The 22727-nt window shown below is 46.8% G+C and overlaps 16 non-coding genes and 1 pseudogene across 16 annotated transcripts; all 17 read left to right on the plus strand.

Moving 5' to 3' along the window:
• Positions 1–892: 892 nt before the first annotated feature.
• Positions 893–1083, plus strand: LOC142280314 (U2 spliceosomal RNA). The gene has a single exon (XR_012742608.1). It is a non-coding gene; the product is annotated as a U2 spliceosomal RNA (small nuclear RNA).
• A 1117-nt stretch (positions 1084–2200) lies between these two features.
• On the plus strand, positions 2201–2354 carry LOC142280428 (U2 spliceosomal RNA; annotated as a pseudogene).
• A 685-nt stretch (positions 2355–3039) lies between these two features.
• LOC142280409 (U2 spliceosomal RNA) lies at positions 3040–3232 on the plus strand. Its single transcript, XR_012742695.1, has one exon. It is a non-coding gene; the product is annotated as a U2 spliceosomal RNA (small nuclear RNA).
• Positions 3233–4349: 1117 nt separating this feature from the next.
• On the plus strand, positions 4350–4540 carry LOC142280315 (U2 spliceosomal RNA). Its single transcript, XR_012742609.1, has one exon. It is a non-coding gene; the product is annotated as a U2 spliceosomal RNA (small nuclear RNA).
• A 1117-nt stretch (positions 4541–5657) lies between these two features.
• Positions 5658–5848, plus strand: LOC142280317 (U2 spliceosomal RNA). The gene has a single exon (XR_012742610.1). It is a non-coding gene; the product is annotated as a U2 spliceosomal RNA (small nuclear RNA).
• A 1117-nt stretch (positions 5849–6965) lies between these two features.
• LOC142280319 (U2 spliceosomal RNA) lies at positions 6966–7156 on the plus strand. Its single transcript, XR_012742612.1, has one exon. It is a non-coding gene; the product is annotated as a U2 spliceosomal RNA (small nuclear RNA).
• A 1117-nt stretch (positions 7157–8273) lies between these two features.
• Positions 8274–8464, plus strand: LOC142280320 (U2 spliceosomal RNA). Its single transcript, XR_012742613.1, has one exon. It is a non-coding gene; the product is annotated as a U2 spliceosomal RNA (small nuclear RNA).
• A 1117-nt stretch (positions 8465–9581) lies between these two features.
• On the plus strand, positions 9582–9772 carry LOC142280321 (U2 spliceosomal RNA). The gene has a single exon (XR_012742614.1). It is a non-coding gene; the product is annotated as a U2 spliceosomal RNA (small nuclear RNA).
• Positions 9773–10889: 1117 nt separating this feature from the next.
• LOC142280322 (U2 spliceosomal RNA) lies at positions 10890–11080 on the plus strand. Its single transcript, XR_012742615.1, has one exon. It is a non-coding gene; the product is annotated as a U2 spliceosomal RNA (small nuclear RNA).
• Positions 11081–12197: 1117 nt separating this feature from the next.
• Positions 12198–12388, plus strand: LOC142280323 (U2 spliceosomal RNA). The gene has a single exon (XR_012742616.1). It is a non-coding gene; the product is annotated as a U2 spliceosomal RNA (small nuclear RNA).
• A 1117-nt stretch (positions 12389–13505) lies between these two features.
• On the plus strand, positions 13506–13696 carry LOC142280324 (U2 spliceosomal RNA). The gene has a single exon (XR_012742617.1). It is a non-coding gene; the product is annotated as a U2 spliceosomal RNA (small nuclear RNA).
• Positions 13697–14813: 1117 nt separating this feature from the next.
• LOC142280325 (U2 spliceosomal RNA) lies at positions 14814–15004 on the plus strand. The gene has a single exon (XR_012742618.1). It is a non-coding gene; the product is annotated as a U2 spliceosomal RNA (small nuclear RNA).
• A 1387-nt stretch (positions 15005–16391) lies between these two features.
• On the plus strand, positions 16392–16582 carry LOC142280326 (U2 spliceosomal RNA). Its single transcript, XR_012742619.1, has one exon. It is a non-coding gene; the product is annotated as a U2 spliceosomal RNA (small nuclear RNA).
• Positions 16583–17907: 1325 nt separating this feature from the next.
• Positions 17908–18098, plus strand: LOC142280328 (U2 spliceosomal RNA). Its single transcript, XR_012742620.1, has one exon. It is a non-coding gene; the product is annotated as a U2 spliceosomal RNA (small nuclear RNA).
• A 1325-nt stretch (positions 18099–19423) lies between these two features.
• Positions 19424–19614, plus strand: LOC142280329 (U2 spliceosomal RNA). The gene has a single exon (XR_012742621.1). It is a non-coding gene; the product is annotated as a U2 spliceosomal RNA (small nuclear RNA).
• Positions 19615–21001: 1387 nt separating this feature from the next.
• On the plus strand, positions 21002–21192 carry LOC142280331 (U2 spliceosomal RNA). Its single transcript, XR_012742623.1, has one exon. It is a non-coding gene; the product is annotated as a U2 spliceosomal RNA (small nuclear RNA).
• A 1325-nt stretch (positions 21193–22517) lies between these two features.
• On the plus strand, positions 22518–22708 carry LOC142280332 (U2 spliceosomal RNA). Its single transcript, XR_012742624.1, has one exon. It is a non-coding gene; the product is annotated as a U2 spliceosomal RNA (small nuclear RNA).
• The last annotated feature ends 19 nt before the right edge of the window (positions 22709–22727 follow it).

A 22727-nucleotide genomic window follows, 5' to 3' on the forward strand; every position in this document is an offset into this window, starting at 1 on the left:
AAAGTGGAGTCAGATGCTGCAGTGACCACAGGTGTGAGAGGATCTACAATTGGCATCTGGTGTTATCTCTCTGCTTCCACTCCAAATAAAGTTACCTGTTGTTACCTGAACGTCAAATACTAAGAATGGGCGGCCTATGAAAGAATTAGTACTTTCATTAAGTATACTAAACCGGCTAATTGGGAATAGACAAACTGTAAAAAGCCCTCTGAGAAAGCCCCTCTCTAACCTTTGTTAGTAAGCTTTTCTGTAGCCTGCCTGTTGATGTATTTTCGGTTTGAACAGTGCACAACATGAAGAGACGGAACACTGGCGGCTTGTCACAATGCCCCCCGATGACATCACAATAGCGCTGCTGCCTAGAAAACAAGCTGCGCAGAAGAAGTTGTTCTTTGGGTGGGAGGGTGGGCTAGTGGAAGGAGGGGGCAATCTCTTTTTTTCCCGGGTGGTAGGGGGATGACAGGAGAAGGGAAGCGGGTGGTGAGAAAGGTACAGAGGGCAGGGTTTGGGGGCTGGGAAGGAAAGGGAAAAGATTAGGGTTTGGGGATGATGAAAGGGCTTTCTACGGGTAAGGATGGCAAAGGGTGGCAGTGACGGAAAGTCAGGCAACCTGTCCTGTCCGTCTTTTTGTATCGTGAATTGGAAAGACTGCAAGGGGGAGGGGAGTTGCTTGCGCCCTAAAGGAGGAGTTATTCAGATTCATTGCAGTGGGCGGCGGCTGCAAAACGCACCATTCTTCTTGTTTTTGCTCTGCAAAGCAGCCTTTTCAAGGGTTGGCTTGGGTGACAAAATGTCTTGTGTAGGCGTGGGTTTGTCTCCCTCTCGCTCTCTCTCCCTAAGATGTGTCCGGCATAGGCCAGGGTGCCACTCGAGGCCCAAACCAATTCTGGTTATCGCTTCTCGGCCTTTTGGCTAAGATCAAGTGTAGTATCTGTTCTTATCAGTTTAATATCTGATACGTCCCCTATCTGGGGACCATATATTAAATGGATTTTTAGAACAGGGAGATGGAAAAAGAGCTTGCTCTGTCCACTCCACGCATTGACCTGGTATTGCAGTACCTCCAGGAACGGTGCACCCCTTCTTAACCCAGTTTCCAAAAGCAGAACTCGATTCACCTGATTCATATTAGCCCGATTAGCGAATTGAAATGAATTTTTATCTAACACACTTTTTACTTGCTTTATTCATCCAAATAGCAAACTCATCACCACTCAACTTCACCAACTCTGCTATGTCCCGTGCAGTATCTTGTTGTCAGTCTAATCTAGATCATGTGTAATTGAATGGAATAGATCCCTTTTGGACAAAGTGGAGTCAGATGCTGCAGTGACCACAGGTGTGAGAGGATCTACAATTGGCATCTGGTGTTATCTCTCTGCTTCCACTCCAAATAAAGTTACCTGTTGTTACCTGAACGTCAAATACTAAGAATGGGCGGCCTATGAAAGAATTAGTACTTTCATTAAGTATACTAAACCGGCTAATTGGGAATAGACAAACTGTAAAAAGCCCTCTGAGAAAGCCCCTCTCTAACCTTTGTTAGTAAGCTTTTCTGTAGCCTGCCTGTTGATGTATTTTCGGTTTGAACAGTGCACAACATGAAGAGACGGAACACTGGCGGCTTGTCACAATGCCCCCCGATGACATCACAATAGCGCTGCTGCCTAGAAAACAAGCTGCGCAGAAGAAGTTGTTCTTTGGGTGGGAGGGTGGGCTAGTGGAAGGAGGGGGCAATCTCTTTTTTTCCCGGGTGGTAGGGGGATGACAGGAGAAGGGAAGCGGGTGGTGAGAAAGGTACAGAGGGCAGGGTTTGGGGGCTGGGAAGGAAAGGGAAAAGATTAGGGTTTGGGGATGATGAAAGGGCTTTCTACGGGTAAGGATGGCAAAGGGTGGCAGTGACGGAAAGTCAGGCAACCTGTCCTGTCCGTCTTTTTGTATCGTGAATTGGAAAGACTGCAAGGGGGAGGGGAGTTGCTTGCGCCCTAAAGGAGGAGTTATTCAGATTCATTGCAGTGGGCGGCGGCTGCAAAACGCACCATTCTTCTTGTTTTTGCTCTGCAAAGCAGCCTTTTCAAGGGTTGGCTTGGGTGACAAAATGTCTTGTGTAGGCGTGGGTTTGTCTCCCTCTCGCTCTCTCTCCCTAAGATGTGTCCGGCATAGGCCAGGGTGCCACTCGAGGCCCAAACCAATTCTGGTTATCGCTTCTCGGCCTTTTGGCTAAGATCAAGTGTAGTATAGCTTCTCGGCCTTTTGGCTAAGATCATGTGTAGTGTTGTTCGAAGAGGTGGTTTAAGCTCCAGGCCACCTTAGTACAATGATACAATGCACACTGGAAGGTTGCGCTTGCTAGTACTCTGGGTGGATAGTATATTCATCTAGAGGAAAACATGGCCCTACCAGGATCAAGGCTATTAGACTGAGTAAGGGTGGGGGGCTATGGTACAACGTGCCCCAGGACTGACGACCCTGGAGTGAGTCTGAGCTTGCTGGCTTGGGACCCCGGCAAGCCTTGGGCTCTGTAGCACACCGTACCTTGCCTTTTCATACTTTTTGAGCATATTACCCTATCCCGGCCTTCTGGCTAGGAAGGGAAATTTTTATAATCCCGGTCGGAGGTCTGGTCAGCTTTGGGCTGAGAAACTAACACCCGGTTGGAGGTCCGGGTCAGCTTCGGCTGAGAAACCAACACCCGGTTGGAGGTCTGGGTCAGCTTCGGCTGAGAAACCAACACCCGGTTGGAGGTCCGGTTAGCCTTGGGCTGAGAAACCAACACCGGTTGACGGTCCGGGCAGTTTCGGCTGCGAAACCAACAACTAGTAGCTCTCTACTCCACTTGGGTAAGATGCCTGGGTGGACGCTGGGAGCAACGACAAGGCTCAACCAGGCTTCGGCTTGGGGGAGCACCGAAGATCCCTGACCCTTGCTGTGGCCTTCTGGCTCGAAGGGACGGGGTTGATTTTTGGGGACCCTCTCCTCACGGTGGGGTCCACACGAATCCTAGCCTTTGCACTGTTTTTGGTGTGACTTCGGTCATGCATTTTTTGTGGTGCTTTGGAAAGCTTCATTAAATCAAAAATCTGTTCTTATCAGTTTAATATCTGATACGTCCCCTATCTGGGGACCATATATTAAATGGATTTTTAGAACAGGGAGATGGAAAAAGAGCTTGCTCTGTCCACTCCACGCATTGACCTGGTATTGCAGTACCTCCAGGAACGGTGCACCCCTTCTTAACCCAGTTTCCAAAAGCAGAACTCGATTCACCTGATTCATATTAGCCCGATTAGCGAATTGAAATGAATTTTTATCTAACACACTTTTTACTTGCTTTATTCATCCAAATAGCAAACTCATCACCACTCAACTTCACCAACTCTGCTATGTCCCGTGCAGTATCTTGTTGTCAGTCTAATCTAGATCATGTGTAATTGAATGGAATAGATCCCTTTTGGACAAAGTGGAGTCAGATGCTGCAGTGACCACAGGTGTGAGAGGATCTACAATTGGCATCTGGTGTTATCTCTCTGCTTCCACTCCAAATAAAGTTACCTGTTGTTACCTGAACGTCAAATACTAAGAATGGGCGGCCTATGAAAGAATTAGTACTTTCATTAAGTATACTAAACCGGCTAATTGGGAATAGACAAACTGTAAAAAGCCCTCTGAGAAAGCCCCTCTCTAACCTTTGTTAGTAAGCTTTTCTGTAGCCTGCCTGTTGATGTATTTTCGGTTTGAACAGTGCACAACATGAAGAGACGGAACACTGGCGGCTTGTCACAATGCCCCCCGATGACATCACAATAGCGCTGCTGCCTAGAAAACAAGCTGCGCAGAAGAAGTTGTTCTTTGGGTGGGAGGGTGGGCTAGTGGAAGGAGGGGGCAATCTCTTTTTTTCCCGGGTGGTAGGGGGATGACAGGAGAAGGGAAGCGGGTGGTGAGAAAGGTACAGAGGGCAGGGTTTGGGGGCTGGGAAGGAAAGGGAAAAGATTAGGGTTTGGGGATGATGAAAGGGCTTTCTACGGGTAAGGATGGCAAAGGGTGGCAGTGACGGAAAGTCAGGCAACCTGTCCTGTCCGTCTTTTTGTATCGTGAATTGGAAAGACTGCAAGGGGGAGGGGAGTTGCTTGCGCCCTAAAGGAGGAGTTATTCAGATTCATTGCAGTGGGCGGCGGCTGCAAAACGCACCATTCTTCTTGTTTTTGCTCTGCAAAGCAGCCTTTTCAAGGGTTGGCTTGGGTGACAAAATGTCTTGTGTAGGCGTGGGTTTGTCTCCCTCTCGCTCTCTCTCCCTAAGATGTGTCCGGCATAGGCCAGGGTGCCACTCGAGGCCCAAACCAATTCTGGTTATCGCTTCTCGGCCTTTTGGCTAAGATCAAGTGTAGTATCTGTTCTTATCAGTTTAATATCTGATACGTCCCCTATCTGGGGACCATATATTAAATGGATTTTTAGAACAGGGAGATGGAAAAAGAGCTTGCTCTGTCCACTCCACGCATTGACCTGGTATTGCAGTACCTCCAGGAACGGTGCACCCCTTCTTAACCCAGTTTCCAAAAGCAGAACTCGATTCACCTGATTCATATTAGCCCGATTAGCGAATTGAAATGAATTTTTATCTAACACACTTTTTACTTGCTTTATTCATCCAAATAGCAAACTCATCACCACTCAACTTCACCAACTCTGCTATGTCCCGTGCAGTATCTTGTTGTCAGTCTAATCTAGATCATGTGTAATTGAATGGAATAGATCCCTTTTGGACAAAGTGGAGTCAGATGCTGCAGTGACCACAGGTGTGAGAGGATCTACAATTGGCATCTGGTGTTATCTCTCTGCTTCCACTCCAAATAAAGTTACCTGTTGTTACCTGAACGTCAAATACTAAGAATGGGCGGCCTATGAAAGAATTAGTACTTTCATTAAGTATACTAAACCGGCTAATTGGGAATAGACAAACTGTAAAAAGCCCTCTGAGAAAGCCCCTCTCTAACCTTTGTTAGTAAGCTTTTCTGTAGCCTGCCTGTTGATGTATTTTCGGTTTGAACAGTGCACAACATGAAGAGACGGAACACTGGCGGCTTGTCACAATGCCCCCCGATGACATCACAATAGCGCTGCTGCCTAGAAAACAAGCTGCGCAGAAGAAGTTGTTCTTTGGGTGGGAGGGTGGGCTAGTGGAAGGAGGGGGCAATCTCTTTTTTTCCCGGGTGGTAGGGGGATGACAGGAGAAGGGAAGCGGGTGGTGAGAAAGGTACAGAGGGCAGGGTTTGGGGGCTGGGAAGGAAAGGGAAAAGATTAGGGTTTGGGGATGATGAAAGGGCTTTCTACGGGTAAGGATGGCAAAGGGTGGCAGTGACGGAAAGTCAGGCAACCTGTCCTGTCCGTCTTTTTGTATCGTGAATTGGAAAGACTGCAAGGGGGAGGGGAGTTGCTTGCGCCCTAAAGGAGGAGTTATTCAGATTCATTGCAGTGGGCGGCGGCTGCAAAACGCACCATTCTTCTTGTTTTTGCTCTGCAAAGCAGCCTTTTCAAGGGTTGGCTTGGGTGACAAAATGTCTTGTGTAGGCGTGGGTTTGTCTCCCTCTCGCTCTCTCTCCCTAAGATGTGTCCGGCATAGGCCAGGGTGCCACTCGAGGCCCAAACCAATTCTGGTTATCGCTTCTCGGCCTTTTGGCTAAGATCAAGTGTAGTATCTGTTCTTATCAGTTTAATATCTGATACGTCCCCTATCTGGGGACCATATATTAAATGGATTTTTAGAACAGGGAGATGGAAAAAGAGCTTGCTCTGTCCACTCCACGCATTGACCTGGTATTGCAGTACCTCCAGGAACGGTGCACCCCTTCTTAACCCAGTTTCCAAAAGCAGAACTCGATTCACCTGATTCATATTAGCCCGATTAGCGAATTGAAATGAATTTTTATCTAACACACTTTTTACTTGCTTTATTCATCCAAATAGCAAACTCATCACCACTCAACTTCACCAACTCTGCTATGTCCCGTGCAGTATCTTGTTGTCAGTCTAATCTAGATCATGTGTAATTGAATGGAATAGATCCCTTTTGGACAAAGTGGAGTCAGATGCTGCAGTGACCACAGGTGTGAGAGGATCTACAATTGGCATCTGGTGTTATCTCTCTGCTTCCACTCCAAATAAAGTTACCTGTTGTTACCTGAACGTCAAATACTAAGAATGGGCGGCCTATGAAAGAATTAGTACTTTCATTAAGTATACTAAACCGGCTAATTGGGAATAGACAAACTGTAAAAAGCCCTCTGAGAAAGCCCCTCTCTAACCTTTGTTAGTAAGCTTTTCTGTAGCCTGCCTGTTGATGTATTTTCGGTTTGAACAGTGCACAACATGAAGAGACGGAACACTGGCGGCTTGTCACAATGCCCCCCGATGACATCACAATAGCGCTGCTGCCTAGAAAACAAGCTGCGCAGAAGAAGTTGTTCTTTGGGTGGGAGGGTGGGCTAGTGGAAGGAGGGGGCAATCTCTTTTTTTCCCGGGTGGTAGGGGGATGACAGGAGAAGGGAAGCGGGTGGTGAGAAAGGTACAGAGGGCAGGGTTTGGGGGCTGGGAAGGAAAGGGAAAAGATTAGGGTTTGGGGATGATGAAAGGGCTTTCTACGGGTAAGCATGGCAAAGGGTGGCAGTGACGGAAAGTCAGGCAACCTGTCCTGTCCGTCTTTTTGTATCGTGAATTGGAAAGACTGCAAGGGGGAGGGGAGTTGCTTGCGCCCTAAAGGAGGAGTTATTCAGATTCATTGCAGTGGGCGGCGGCTGCAAAACGCACCATTCTTCTTGTTTTTGCTCTGCAAAGCAGCCTTTTCAAGGGTTGGCTTGGGTGACAAAATGTCTTGTGTAGGCGTGGGTTTGTCTCCCTCTCGCTCTCTCTCCCTAAGATGTGTCCGGCATAGGCCAGGGTGCCACTCGAGGCCCAAACCAATTCTGGTTATCGCTTCTCGGCCTTTTGGCTAAGATCAAGTGTAGTATCTGTTCTTATCAGTTTAATATCTGATACGTCCCCTATCTGGGGACCATATATTAAATGGATTTTTAGAACAGGGAGATGGAAAAAGAGCTTGCTCTGTCCACTCCACGCATTGACCTGGTATTGCAGTACCTCCAGGAACGGTGCACCCCTTCTTAACCCAGTTTCCAAAAGCAGAACTCGATTCACCTGATTCATATTAGCCCGATTAGCGAATTGAAATGAATTTTTATCTAACACACTTTTTACTTGCTTTATTCATCCAAATAGCAAACTCATCACCACTCAACTTCACCAACTCTGCTATGTCCCGTGCAGTATCTTGTTGTCAGTCTAATCTAGATCATGTGTAATTGAATGGAATAGATCCCTTTTGGACAAAGTGGAGTCAGATGCTGCAGTGACCACAGGTGTGAGAGGATCTACAATTGGCATCTGGTGTTATCTCTCTGCTTTCACTCCAAATAAAGTTACCTGTTGTTACCTGAACGTCAAATACTAAGAATGGGCGGCCTATGAAAGAATTAGTACTTTCATTAAGTATACTAAACCGGCTAATTGGGAATAGACAAACTGTAAAAAGCCCTCTGAGAAAGCCCCTCTCTAACCTTTGTTAGTAAGCTTTTCTGTAGCCTGCCTGTTGATGTATTTTCGGTTTGAACAGTGCACAACATGAAGAGACGGAACACTGGCGGCTTGTCACAATGCCCCCCGATGACATCACAATAGCGCTGCTGCCTAGAAAACAAGCTGCGCAGAAGAAGTTGTTCTTTGGGTGGGAGGGTGGGCTAGTGGAAGGAGGGGGCAATCTCTTTTTTTCCCGGGTGGTAGGGGGATGACAGGAGAAGGGAAGCGGGTGGTGAGAAAGGTACAGAGGGCAGGGTTTGGGGGCTGGGAAGGAAAGGGAAAAGATTAGGGTTTGGGGATGATGAAAGGGCTTTCTACGGGTAAGGATGGCAAAGGGTGGCAGTGACGGAAAGTCAGGCAACCTGTCCTGTCCGTCTTTTTGTATCGTGAATTGGAAAGACTGCAAGGGGGAGGGGAGTTGCTTGCGCCCTAAAGGAGGAGTTATTCAGATTCATTGCAGTGGGCGGCGGCTGCAAAACGCACCATTCTTCTTGTTTTTGCTCTGCAAAGCAGCCTTTTCAAGGGTTGGCTTGGGTGACAAAATGTCTTGTGTAGGCGTGGGTTTGTCTCCCTCTCGCTCTCTCTCCCTAAGATGTGTCCGGCATAGGCCAGGGTGCCACTCGAGGCCCAAACCAATTCTGGTTATCGCTTCTCGGCCTTTTGGCTAAGATCAAGTGTAGTATCTGTTCTTATCAGTTTAATATCTGATACGTCCCCTATCTGGGGACCATATATTAAATGGATTTTTAGAACAGGGAGATGGAAAAAGAGCTTGCTCTGTCCACTCCACGCATTGACCTGGTATTGCAGTACCTCCAGGAACGGTGCACCCCTTCTTAACCCAGTTTCCAAAAGCAGAACTCGATTCACCTGATTCATATTAGCCCGATTAGCGAATTGAAATGAATTTTTATCTAACACACTTTTTACTTGCTTTATTCATCCAAATAGCAAACTCATCACCACTCAACTTCACCAACTCTGCTATGTCCCGTGCAGTATCTTGTTGTCAGTCTAATCTAGATCATGTGTAATTGAATGGAATAGATCCCTTTTGGACAAAGTGGAGTCAGATGCTGCAGTGACCACAGGTGTGAGAGGATCTACAATTGGCATCTGGTGTTATCTCTCTGCTTCCACTCCAAATAAAGTTACCTGTTGTTACCTGAACGTCAAATACTAAGAATGGGCGGCCTATGAAAGAATTAGTACTTTCATTAAGTATACTAAACCGGCTAATTGGGAAAAGACAAACTGTAAAAAGCCCTCTGAGAAAGCCCCTCTCTAACCTTTGTTAGTAAGCTTTTCTGTAGCCTGCCTGTTGATGTATTTTCGGTTTGAACAGTGCACAACATGAAGAGACGGAACACTGGCGGCTTGTCACAATGCCCCCCGATGACATCACAATAGCGCTGCTGCCTAGAAAACAAGCTGCGCAGAAGAAGTTGTTCTTTGGGTGGGAGGGTGGGCTAGTGGAAGGAGGGGGCAATCTCTTTTTTTCCCGGGTGGTAGGGGGATGACAGGAGAAGGGAAGCGGGTGGTGAGAAAGGTACAGAGGGCAGGGTTTGGGGGCTGGGAAGGAAAGGGAAAAGATTAGGGTTTGGGGATGATGAAAGGGCTTTCTACGGGTAAGGATGGCAAAGGGTGGCAGTGACGGAAAGTCAGGCAACCTGTCCTGTCCGTCTTTTTGTATCGTGAATTGGAAAGACTGCAAGGGGGAGGGGAGTTGCTTGCGCCCTAAAGGAGGAGTTATTCAGATTCATTGCAGTGGGCGGCGGCTGCAAAACGCAAAATTCTTCTTGTTTTTGCTCTGCAAAGCAGCCTTTTCAAGGGTTGGCTTGGGTGACAAAATGTCTTGTGTAGGCGTGGGTTTGTCTCCCTCTCGCTCTCTCTCCCTAAGATGTGTCCGGCATAGGCCAGGGTGCCACTCGAGGCCCAAACCAATTCTGGTTATCGCTTCTCGGCCTTTTGGCTAAGATCAAGTGTAGTATCTGTTCTTATCAGTTTAATATCTGATACGTCCCCTATCTGGGGACCATATATTAAATGGATTTTTAGAACAGGGAGATGGAAAAAGAGCTTGCTCTGTCCACTCCACGCATTGACCTGGTATTGCAGTACCTCCAGGAACGGTGCACCCCTTCTTAACCCAGTTTCCAAAAGCAGAACTCGATTCACCTGATTCATATTAGCCCGATTAGCGAATTGAAATGAATTTTTATCTAACACACTTTTTACTTGCTTTATTCATCCAAATAGCAAACTCATCACCACTCAACTTCACCAACTCTGCTATGTCCCGTGCAGTATCTTGTTGTCAGTCTAATCTAGATCATGTGTAATTGAATGGAATAGATCCCTTTTGGACAAAGTGGAGTCAGATGCTGCAGTGACCACAGGTGTGAGAGGATCTACAATTGGCATCTGGTGTTATCTCTCTGCTTCCACTCCAAATAAAGTTACCTGTTGTTACCTGAACGTCAAATACTAAGAATGGGCGGCCTATGAAAGAATTAGTACTTTCATTAAGTATACTAAACCGGCTAATTGGGAATAGACAAACTGTAAAAAGCCCTCTGAGAAAGCCCCTCTCTAACCTTTGTTAGTAAGCTTTTCTGTAGCCTGCCTGTTGATGTATTTTCGGTTTGAACAGTGCACAACATGAAGAGACGGAACACTGGCGGCTTGTCACAATGCCCCCCGATGACATCACAATAGCGCTGCTGCCTAGAAAACAAGCTGCGCAGAAGAAGTTGTTCTTTGGGTGGGAGGGTGGGCTAGTGGAAGGAGGGGGCAATCTCTTTTTTTCCCGGGTGGTAGGGGGATGACAGGAGAAGGGAAGCGGGTGGTGAGAAAGGTACAGAGGGCAGGGTTTGGGGGCTGGGAAGGAAAGGGAAAAGATTAGGGTTTGGGGATGATGAAAGGGCTTTCTACGGGTAAGGATGGCAAAGGGTGGCAGTGACGGAAAGTCAGGCAACCTGTCCTGTCCGTCTTTTTGTATCGTGAATTGGAAAGACTGCAAGGGGGAGGGGAGTTGCTTGCGCCCTAAAGGAGGAGTTATTCAGATTCATTGCAGTGGGCGGCGGCTGCAAAACGCACCATTCTTCTTGTTTTTGCTCTGCAAAGCAGCCTTTTCAAGGGTTGGCTTGGGTGACAAAATGTCTTGTGTAGGCGTGGGTTTGTCTCCCTCTCGCTCTCTCTCCCTAAGATGTGTCCGGCATAGGCCAGGGTGCCACTCGAGGCCCAAACCAATTCTGGTTATCGCTTCTCGGCCTTTTGGCTAAGATCAAGTGTAGTATCTGTTCTTATCAGTTTAATATCTGATACGTCCCCTATCTGGGGACCATATATTAAATGGATTTTTAGAACAGGGAGATGGAAAAAGAGCTTGCTCTGTCCACTCCACGCATTGACCTGGTATTGCAGTACCTCCAGGAACGGTGCACCCCTTCTTAACCCAGTTTCCAAAAGCAGAACTCGATTCACCTGATTCATATTAGCCCGATTAGCGAATTGAAATGAATTTTTATCTAACACACTTTTTACTTGCTTTATTCATCCAAATAGCAAACTCATCACCACTCAACTTCACCAACTCTGCTATGTCCCGTGCAGTATCTTGTTGTCAGTCTAATCTAGATCATGTGTAATTGAATGGAATAGATCCCTTTTGGACAAAGTGGAGTCAGATGCTGCAGTGACCACAGGTGTGAGAGGATCTACAATTGGCATCTGGTGTTATCTCTCTGCTTCCACTCCAAATAAAGTTACCTGTTGTTACCTGAACGTCAAATACTAAGAATGGGCGGCCTATGAAAGAATTAGTACTTTCATTAAGTATACTAAACCGGCTAATTGGGAATAGACAAACTGTAAAAAGCCCTCTGAGAAAGCCCCTCTCTAACCTTTGTTAGTAAGCTTTTCTGTAGCCTGCCTGTTGATGTATTTTCGGTTTGAACAGTGCACAACATGAAGAGACGGAACACTGGCGGCTTGTCACAATGCCCCCCGATGACATCACAATAGCGCTGCTGCCTAGAAAACAAGCTGCGCAGAAGAAGTTGTTCTTTGGGTGGGAGGGTGGGCTAGTGGAAGGAGGGGGCAATCTCTTTTTTTCCCGGGTGGTAGGGGGATGACAGGAGAAGGGAAGCGGGTGGTGAGAAAGGTACAGAGGGCAGGGTTTGGGGGCTGGGAAGGAAAGGGAAAAGATTAGGGTTTGGGGATGATGAAAGGGCTTTCTACGGGTAAGGATGGCAAAGGGTGGCAGTGACGGAAAGTCAGGCAACCTGTCCTGTCCGTCTTTTTGTATCGTGAATTGGAAAGACTGCAAGGGGGAGGGGAGTTGCTTGCGCCCTAAAGGAGGAGTTATTCAGATTCATTGCAGTGGGCGGCGGCTGCAAAACGCACCATTCTTCTTGTTTTTGCTCTGCAAAGCAGCCTTTTCAAGGGTTGGCTTGGGTGACAAAATGTCTTGTGTAGGCGTGGGTTTGTCTCCCTCTCGCTCTCTCTCCCTAAGATGTGTCCGGCATAGGCCAGGGTGCCACTCGAGGCCCAAACCAATTCTGGTTATCGCTTCTCGGCCTTTTGGCTAAGATCAAGTGTAGTATCTGTTCTTATCAGTTTAATATCTGATACGTCCCCTATCTGGGGACCATATATTAAATGGATTTTTAGAACAGGGAGATGGAAAAAGAGCTTGCTCTGTCCACTCCACGCATTGACCTGGTATTGCAGTACCTCCAGGAACGGTGCACCCCTTCTTAACCCAGTTTCCAAAAGCAGAACTCGATTCACCTGATTCATATTAGCCCGATTAGCGAATTGAAATGAATTTTTATCTAACACACTTTTTACTTGCTTTATTCATCCAAATAGCAAACTCATCACCACTCAACTTCACCAACTCTGCTATGTCCCGTGCAGTATCTTGTTGTCAGTCTAATCTAGATCATGTGTAATTGAATGGAATAGATCCCTTTTGGACAAAGTGGAGTCAGATGCTGCAGTGACCACAGGTGTGAGAGGATCTACAATTGGCATCTGGTGTTATCTCTCTGCTTCCACTCCAAATAAAGTTACCTGTTGTTACCTGAACGTCAAATACTAAGAATGGGCGGCCTATGAAAGAATTAGTACTTTCATTAAGTATACTAAACCGGCTAATTGGGAATAGACAAACTGTAAAAAGCCCTCTGAGAAAGCCCCTCTCTAACCTTTGTTAGTAAGCTTTTCTGTAGCCTGCCTGTTGATGTATTTTCGGTTTGAACAGTGCACAACATGAAGAGACGGAACACTGGCGGCTTGTCACAATGCCCCCCGATGACATCACAATAGCGCTGCTGCCTAGAAAACAAGCTGCGCAGAAGAAGTTGTTCTTTGGGTGGGAGGGTGGGCTAGTGGAAGGAGGGGGCAATCTCTTTTTTTCCCGGGTGGTAGGGGGATGACAGGAGAAGGGAAGCGGGTGGTGAGAAAGGTACAGAGGGCAGGGTTTGGGGGCTGGGAAGGAAAGGGAAAAGATTAGGGTTTGGGGATGATGAAAGGGCTTTCTACGGGTAAGGATGGCAAAGGGTGGCAGTGACGGAAAGTCAGGCAACCTGTCCTGTCCGTCTTTTTGTATCGTGAATTGGAAAGACTGCAAGGGGGAGGGGAGTTGCTTGCGCCCTAAAGGAGGAGTTATTCAGATTCATTGCAGTGGGCGGCGGCTGCAAAACGCACCATTCTTCTTGTTTTTGCTCTGCAAAGCAGCCTTTTCAAGGGTTGGCTTGGGTGACAAAATGTCTTGTGTAGGCGTGGGTTTGTCTCCCTCTCGCTCTCTCTCCCTAAGATGTGTCCGGCATAGGCCAGGGTGCCACTCGAGGCCCAAACCAATTCTGGTTATCGCTTCTCGGCCTTTTGGCTAAGATCAAGTGTAGTATCTGTTCTTATCAGTTTAATATCTGATACGTCCCCTATCTGGGGACCATATATTAAATGGATTTTTAGAACAGGGAGATGGAAAAAGAGCTTGCTCTGTCCACTCCACGCATTGACCTGGTATTGCAGTACCTCCAGGAACGGTGCACCCCTTCTTAACCCAGTTTCCAAAAGCAGAACTCGATTCACCTGATTCATATTAGCCCGATTAGCGAATTGAAATGAATTTTTATCTAACACACTTTTTACTTGCTTTATTCATCCAAATAGCAAACTCATCACCACTCAACTTCACCAACTCTGCTATGTCCCGTGCAGTATCTTGTTGTCAGTCTAATCTAGATCATGTGTAATTGAATGGAATAGATCCCTTTTGGACAAAGTGGAGTCAGATGCTGCAGTGACCACAGGTGTGAGAGGATCTACAATTGGCATCTGGTGTTATCTCTCTGCTTCCACTCCAAATAAAGTTACCTGTTGTTACCTGAACGTCAAATACTAAGAATGGGCGGCCTATGAAAGAATTAGTACTTTCATTAAGTATACTAAACCGGCTAATTGGGAATAGACAAACTGTAAAAAGCCCTCTGAGAAAGCCCCTCTCTAACCTTTGTTAGTAAGCTTTTCTGTAGCCTGCCTGTTGATGTATTTTCGGTTTGAACAGTGCACAACATGAAGAGACGGAACACTGGCGGCTTGTCACAATGCCCCCCGATGACATCACAATAGCGCTGCTGCCTAGAAAACAAGCTGCGCAGAAGAAGTTGTTCTTTGGGTGGGAGGGTGGGCTAGTGGAAGGAGGGGGCAATCTCTTTTTTTCCCGGGTGGTAGGGGGATGACAGGAGAAGGGAAGCGGGTGGTGAGAAAGGTACAGAGGGCAGGGTTTGGGGGCTGGGAAGGAAAGGGAAAAGATTAGGGTTTGGGGATGATGAAAGGGCTTTCTACGGGTAAGGATGGCAAAGGGTGGCAGTGACGGAAAGTCAGGCAACCTGTCCTGTCCGTCTTTTTGTATCGTGAATTGGAAAGACTGCAAGGGGGAGGGGAGTTGCTTGCGCCCTAAAGGAGGAGTTATTCAGATTCATTGCAGTGGGCGGCGGCTGCAAAACGCACCATTCTTCTTGTTTTTGCTCTGCAAAGCAGCCTTTTCAAGGGTTGGCTTGGGTGACAAAATGTCTTGTGTAGGCGTGGGTTTGTCTCCCTCTCGCTCTCTCTCCCTAAGATGTGTCCGGCATAGGCCAGGGTGCCACTCGAGGCCCAAACCAATTCTGGTTATCGCTTCTCGGCCTTTTGGCTAAGATCAAGTGTAGTATCTGTTCTTATCAGTTTAATATCTGATACGTCCCCTATCTGGGGACCATATATTAAATGGATTTTTAGAACAGGGAGATGGAAAAAGAGCTTGCTCTGTCCACTCCACGCATTGACCTGGTATTGCAGTACCTCCAGGAACGGTGCACCCCTTCTTAACCCAGTTTCCAAAAGCAGAACTCAATTCACCTGATTCATATTAGCCCGATTTAATGAATTGGAAGAAAGCATACGTCTTCATATGCACCTCAATTTGGCCCATTCACTTTTCACACTTCCTCCTTTTGTTTTTTATCTTTCACACTTTTGACTTTCTTTATTCATCCAAATAGCAAACTCATCACCACTCAACCTGACCAACTCGGCTATGTCCCCGTGCTGCAGTTCTCTGTCTTATCTAGATCATTTGCAATTGAATGGAATAGATCCCTTTTGGACAAAGTGGATTCACCTGCTGCTGCAGTGACCACAGGTGTGATAAGATCTAGAATTGGCATCTGGTGCGATCTCTCCGCTTCCACTCCAAAGAAAGTTACCTGTTTATTCCTATCATGCATTGGTTTTTGGGGTTTTCTTTGAGTAATGATGATCTCTTTAGTAGTCTGTTGGCGCCCTCTCCTGGAGGAATAGTTTGCTTGCTCTTGGACATTCTAAAAGAGAGGTCATGATAGACATTGAGCTTCTGAGCTCAATTGGGGACAGTCATGGGTGATGAATGTTTGCAACCTACTGCGAAGCCTCATACCGCAATATAAGGAACGTCAAATACTAAGAAAGGGCGGCCTATGAAAGAATTACTACTTTCAATAAGTACACTTAAACGGCTAATTGGGAATAGAAAAACTGTAAAAAGCCCTCTGAGAAAGCCCCCCTCTAACCTTTGATAGTAAGCTTTTCTGTAGTCTGCCTGTTGATGTATTTTCCGTTTGAACTGTGCACAACATGAAGAGACGGAACACTGGCGGCTTGTCACAATGCCCCCCGATGACATCACAATAGCGCTGCTGCCTAGAAAACAAGCTGCGCAGAAGAAGTTGTTCTTTGGGTGGGAGGGTGGGCTAGTGGAAGGAGGGGGCAATCTCTTTTTTTCCCGGGTGGTAGGGGGATGACAGGAGAAGGGAAGCGGGTGGTGAGAAAGGTACAGAGGGCAGGGTTTGGGGGCTGGGAAGGAAAGGGAAAAGATTAGGGTTTGGGGATGATGAAAGGGCTTTCTACGGGTAAGGATGGCAAAGGGTGGCAGTGACGGAAAGTCAGGCAACCTGTCCTGTCCGTCTTTTTGTATCGTGAATTGGAAAGACTGCAAGGGGGAGGGGAGTTGCTTGCGCCCTAAAGGAGGAGTTATTCAGATTCATTGCAGTGGGCGGCGGCTGCAAAACGCACCATTCTTCTTGTTTTTGCTCTGCAAAGCAGCCTTTTCAAGGGTTGGCTTGGGTGACAAAATGTCTTGTGTAGGCGTGGGTTTGTCTCCCTCTCGCTCTCTCTCCCTAAGATGTGTCCGGCATAGGCCAGGGTGCCACTCGAGGCCCAAACCAATTCTGGTTATCGCTTCTCGGCCTTTTGGCTAAGATCAAGTGTAGTATCTGTTCTTATCAGTTTAATATCTGATACGTCCCCTATCTGGGGACCATATATTAAATGGATTTTTAGAACAGGGAGATGGAAAAAGAGCTTGCTCTGTCCACTCCACGCATTGACCTGGTATTGCAGTACCTCCAGGAACGGTGCACCCCTTCTTAACCCAGTTTCCAAAAGCAGAACTCGATTCACCTGATTCATATTAGCCCGATTAGCGAATTGAAATGAATTTTTATCTAACACGCTTTTTACTTGCTTTATTCATCCAAATAGCAAACTCATCACCACTCAACTTCACCAACTCTGCTATGTCCCGTGCAGTATCTTGTTGTCAGTCTAATCTAGATCATGTGTAATTGAATGGAATAGATCCCTTTTGGACAAAGTGGAGTCAGATGCTGCAGTGACCACAGGTGTGAGAGGATCTACAATTGGCATCTGGTGTTATCTCTCTGCTTCCACTCCAAATAAAGTTACCTGTTTATTCCTATCATGCATTGGTTTTTGGGGTTTTCTTTGAGTAATGATGATCTCTTTAGTAGTCTGTTGGCGCCCTCTCCTGGAGGAATAGTTTGCTTGCTCTTGGACATTCTAAAAGAGAGGTCATGATAGACATTGAGCTTCTGAGCTCAATTGGGGACAGTCATGGGTGATGAATGTTTGCAACCTACTGCGAAGCCTCATACCGCAATATAAGGAACGTCAAATACTAAGAAAGGGCGGCCTATGAAAGAATTACTACTTTCAATAAGTACACTTAAACGGCTAATTGGGAATAGAAAAACTGTAAAAAGCCCTCTGAGAAAGCCCCCCTCTAACCTTTGATAGTAAGCTTTTCTGTAGTCTGCCTGTTGATGTATTTTCCGTTTGAACTGTGCACAACATGAAGAGACGGAACACTGGCGGCTTGTCACAATGCCCCCCGATGACATCACAATAGCGCTGCTGCCTAGAAAACAAGCTGCGCAGAAGAAGTTGTTCTTTGGGTGGGAGGGTGGGCTAGTGGAAGGAGGGGGCAATCTCTTTTTTTCCCGGGTGGTAGGGGGATGACAGGAGAAGGGAAGCGGGTGGTGAGAAAGGTACAGAGGGCAGGGTTTGGGGGCTGGGAAGGAAAGGGAAAAGATTAGGGTTTGGGGATGATGAAAGGGCTTTCTACGGGTAAGGATGGCAAAGGGTGGCAGTGACGGAAAGTCAGGCAACCTGTCCTGTCCGTCTTTTTGTATCGTGAATTGGAAAGACTGCAAGGGGGAGGGGAGTTGCTTGCGCCCTAAAGGAGGAGTTATTCAGATTCATTGCAGTGGGCGGCGGCTGCAAAACGCACCATTCTTCTTGTTTTTGCTCTGCAAAGCAGCCTTTTCAAGGGTTGGCTTGGGTGACAAAATGTCTTGTGTAGGCGTGGGTTTGTCTCCCTCTCGCTCTCTCTCCCTAAGATGTGTCCGGCATAGGCCAGGGTGCCACTCGAGGCCCAAACCAATTCTGGTTATCGCTTCTCGGCCTTTTGGCTAAGATCAAGTGTAGTATCTGTTCTTATCAGTTTAATATCTGATACGTCCCCTATCTGGGGACCATATATTAAATGGATTTTTAGAACAGGGAGATGGAAAAAGAGCTTGCTCTGTCCACTCCACGCATTGACCTGGTATTGCAGTACCTCCAGGAACGGTGCACCCCTTCTTAACCCAGTTTCCAAAAGCAGAACTCGATTCACCTGATTCATATTAGCCCGATTAGCGAATTGAAATGAATTTTTATCTAACACACTTTTTACTTGCTTTATTCATCCAAATAGCAAACTCATCACCACTCAACTTCACCAACTCTGCTATGTCCCGTGCAGTATCTTGTTGTCAGTCTAATCTAGATCATGTGTAATTGAATGGAATAGATCCCTTTTGGACAAAGTGGAGTCAGATGCTGCAGTGACCACAGGTGTGAGAGGATCTACAATTGGCATCTGGTGTTATCTCTCTGCTTCCACTCCAAATAAAGTTACCTGTTTATTCCTATCATGCATTGGTTTTTGGGGTTTTCTTTGAGTAATGATGATCTCTTTAGTAGTCTGTTGGCGCCCTCTCCTGGAGGAATAGTTTGCTTGCTCTTGGACATTCTAAAAGAGAGGTCATGATAGACATTGAGCTTCTGAGCTCAATTGGGGACAGTCATGGGTGATGAATGTTTGCAACCTACTGCGAAGCCTCATACCGCAATATAAGGAACGTCAAATACTAAGAAAGGGCGGCCTATGAAAGAATTACTACTTTCAATAAGTACACTTAAACGGCTAATTGGGAATAGAAAAACTGTAAAAAGCCCTCTGAGAAAGCCCCCCTCTAACCTTTGATAGTAAGCTTTTCTGTAGTCTGCCTGTTGATGTATTTTCCGTTTGAACTGTGCACAACATGAAGAGACGGAACACTGGCGGCTTGTCACAATGCCCCCCGATGACATCACAATAGCGCTGCTGCCTAGAAAACAAGCTGCGCAGAAGAAGTTGTTCTTTGGGTGGGAGGGTGGGCTAGTGGAAGGAGGGGGCAATCTCTTTTTTTCCCGGGTGGTAGGGGGATGACAGGAGAAGGGAAGCGGGTGGTGAGAAAGGTACAGAGGGCAGGGTTTGGGGGCTGGGAAGGAAAGGGAAAAGATTAGGGTTTGGGGATGATGAAAGGGCTTTCTACGGGTAAGGATGGCAAAGGGTGGCAGTGACGGAAAGTCAGGCAACCTGTCCTGTCCGTCTTTTTGTATCGTGAATTGGAAAGACTGCAAGGGGGAGGGGAGTTGCTTGCGCCCTAAAGGAGGAGTTATTCAGATTCATTGCAGTGGGCGGCGGCTGCAAAACGCACCATTCTTCTTGTTTTTGCTCTGCAAAGCAGCCTTTTCAAGGGTTGGCTTGGGTGACAAAATGTCTTGTGTAGGCGTGGGTTTGTCTCCCTCTCGCTCTCTCTCCCTAAGATGTGTCCGGCATAGGCCAGGGTGCCACTCGAGGCCCAAACCAATTCTGGTTATCGCTTCTCGGCCTTTTGGCTAAGATCAAGTGTAGTATCTGTTCTTATCAGTTTAATATCTGATACGTCCCCTATCTGGGGACCATATATTAAATGGATTTTTAGAACAGGGAGATGGAAAAAGAGCTTGCTCTGTCCACTCCACGCATTGACCTGGTATTGCAGTACCTCCAGGAACGGTGCACCCCTTCTTAACCCAGTTTCCAAAAGCAGAACTCAATTCACCTGATTCATATTAGCCCGATTTAATGAATTGGAAGAAAGCATACGTCTTCATATGCACCTCAATTTGGCCCATTCACTTTTCACACTTCCTCCTTTTGTTTTTTATCTTTCACACTTTTGACTTTCTTTATTCATCCAAATAGCAAACTCATCACCACTCAACCTGACCAACTCGGCTATGTCCCCGTGCTGCAGTTCTCTGTCTTATCTAGATCATTTGCAATTGAATGGAATAGATCCCTTTTGGACAAAGTGGATTCACCTGCTGCTGCAGTGACCACAGGTGTGATAAGATCTAGAATTGGCATCTGGTGCGATCTCTCCGCTTCCACTCCAAAGAAAGTTACCTGTTTATTCCTATCATGCATTGGTTTTTGGGGTTTTCTTTGAGTAATGATGATCTCTTTAGTAGTCTGTTGGCGCCCTCTCCTGGAGGAATAGTTTGCTTGCTCTTGGACATTCTAAAAGAGAGGTCATGATAGACATTGAGCTTCTGAGCTCAATTGGGGACAGTCATGGGTGATGAATGTTTGCAACCTACTGCGAAGCCTCATACCGCAATATAAGGAACGTCAAATACTAAGAAAGGGCGGCCTATGAAAGAATTACTACTTTCAATAAGTACACTTAAACGGCTAATTGGGAATAGAAAAACTGTAAAAAGCCCTCTGAGAAAGCCCCCCTCTAACCTTTGATAGTAAGCTTTTCTGTAGTCTGCCTGTTGATGTATTTTCCGTTTGAACTGTGCACAACATGAAGAGACGGAACACTGGCGGCTTGTCACAATGCCCCCCGATGACATCACAATAGCGCTGCTGCCTAGAAAACAAGCTGCGCAGAAGAAGTTGTTCTTTGGGTGGGAGGGTGGGCTAGTGGAAGGAGGGGGCAATCTCTTTTTTTCCCGGGTGGTAGGGGGATGACAGGAGAAGGGAAGCGGGTGGTGAGAAAGGTACAGAGGGCAGGGTTTGGGGGCTGGGAAGGAAAGGGAAAAGATTAGGGTTTGGGGATGATGAAAGGGCTTTCTACGGGTAAGGATGGCAAAGGGTGGCAGTGACGGAAAGTCAGGCAACCTGTCCTGTCCGTCTTTTTGTATCGTGAATTGGAAAGACTGCAAGGGGGAGGGGAGTTGCTTGCGCCCTAAAGGAGGAGTTATTCAGATTCATTGCAGTGGGCGGCGGCTGCAAAACGCACCATTCTTCTTGTTTTTGCTCTGCAAAGCAGCCTTTTCAAGGGTTGGCTTGGGTGACAAAATGTCTTGTGTAGGCGTGGGTTTGTCTCCCTCTCGCTCTCTCTCCCTAAGATGTGTCCGGCATAGGCCAGGGTGCCACTCGAGGCCCAAACCAATTCTGGTTATCGCTTCTCGGCCTTTTGGCTAAGATCAAGTGTAGTATCTGTTCTTATCAGTTTAATATCTGATACGTCCCCTATCTGGGGACCATATATTAAATGGATTTTTAGAACAGGGAGATGGAAAAAGAGCTTGCTCTGTCCACTCCACGCATTGACCTGGTATTGCAGTACCTCCAGGAACGGTGCACCCCTTCTTAACCCAGTTTCCAAAAGCAGAACTCGATTCACCTGATTCATATTAGCCCGATTAGCGAATTGAAATGAATTTTTATCTAACACGCTTTTTACTTGCTTTATTCATCCAAATAGCAAACTCATCACCACTCAACTTCACCAACTCTGCTATGTCCCGTGCAGTATCTTGTTGTCAGTCTAATCTAGATCATGTGTAATTGAATGGAATAGATCCCTTTTGGACAAAGTGGAGTCAGATGCTGCAGTGACCACAGGTGTGAGAGGATCTACAATTGGCATCTGGTGTTATCTCTCTGCTTCCACTCCAAATAAAGTTACCTGTTTATTCCTATCATGCATTGGTTTTTGGGGTTTTCTTTGAGTAATGATGATCTCTTTAGTAGTCTGTTGGCGCCCTCTCCTGGAGGAATAGTTTGCTTGCTCTTGGACATTCTAAAAGAGAGGTCATGATAGACATTGAGCTTCTGAGCTCAATTGGGGACAGTCATGGGTGATGAATGTTTGCAACCTACTGCGAAGCCTCATACCGCAATATAAGGAACGTCAAATACTAAGAAAGGGCGGCCTATGAAAGAATTACTACTTTCAATAAGTACACTTAAACGGCTAATTGGGAATAGAAAAACTGTAAAAAGCCCTCTGAGAAAGCCCCCCTCTAACCTTTGATAGTAAGCTTTTCTGTAGTCTGCCTGTTGATGTATTTTCCGTTTGAACTGTGCACAACATGAAGAGACGGAACACTGGCGGCTTGTCACAATGCCCCCCGATGACATCACAATAGCGCTGCTGCCTAGAAAACAAGCTGCGCAGAAGAAGTTGTTCTTTGGGTGGGAGGGTGGGCTAGTGGAAGGAGGGGGCAATCTCTTTTTTTCCCGGGTGGTAGGGGGATGACAGGAGAAGGGAAGCGGGTGGTGAGAAAGGTACAGAGGGCAGGGTTTGGGGGCTGGGAAGGAAAGGGAAAAGATTAGGGTTTGGGGATGATGAAAGGGCTTTCTACGGGTAAGGATGGCAAAGGGTGGCAGTGACGGAAAGTCAGGCAACCTGTCCTGTCCGTCTTTTTGTATCGTGAATTGGAAAGACTGCAAGGGGGAGGGGAGTTGCTTGCGCCCTAAAGGAGGAGTTATTCAGATTCATTGCAGTGGGCGGCGGCTGCAAAACGCACCATTCTTCTTGTTTTTGCTCTGCAAAGCAGCCTTTTCAAGGGTTGGCTTGGGTGACAAAATGTCTTGTGTAGGCGTGGGTTTGTCTCCCTCTCGCTCTCTCTCCCTAAGATGTGTCCGGCATAGGCCAGGGTGCCACTCGAGGCCCAAACCAATTCTGGTTATCGCTTCTCGGCCTTTTGGCTAAGATCAAGTGTAGTATCTGTTCTTATCAGTTTAATATCTGATACGTCCCCTATCTGGGGACCATATATTAAATGGATTTTTAGAACAGGGAGATGGAAAAAGAGCTTGCTCTGTCCACTCCACGCATTGACCTGGTATTGCAGTACCTCCAGGAACGGTGCACCCCTTCTTAACCCAGTTTCCAAAA

Source organism: Anomaloglossus baeobatrachus, unplaced genomic scaffold (genome assembly GCF_048569485.1).
Source record: "Anomaloglossus baeobatrachus isolate aAnoBae1 unplaced genomic scaffold, aAnoBae1.hap1 Scaffold_451, whole genome shotgun sequence".
Classification (NCBI taxonomy): Eukaryota; Metazoa; Chordata; class Amphibia; order Anura; family Aromobatidae; genus Anomaloglossus; species Anomaloglossus baeobatrachus.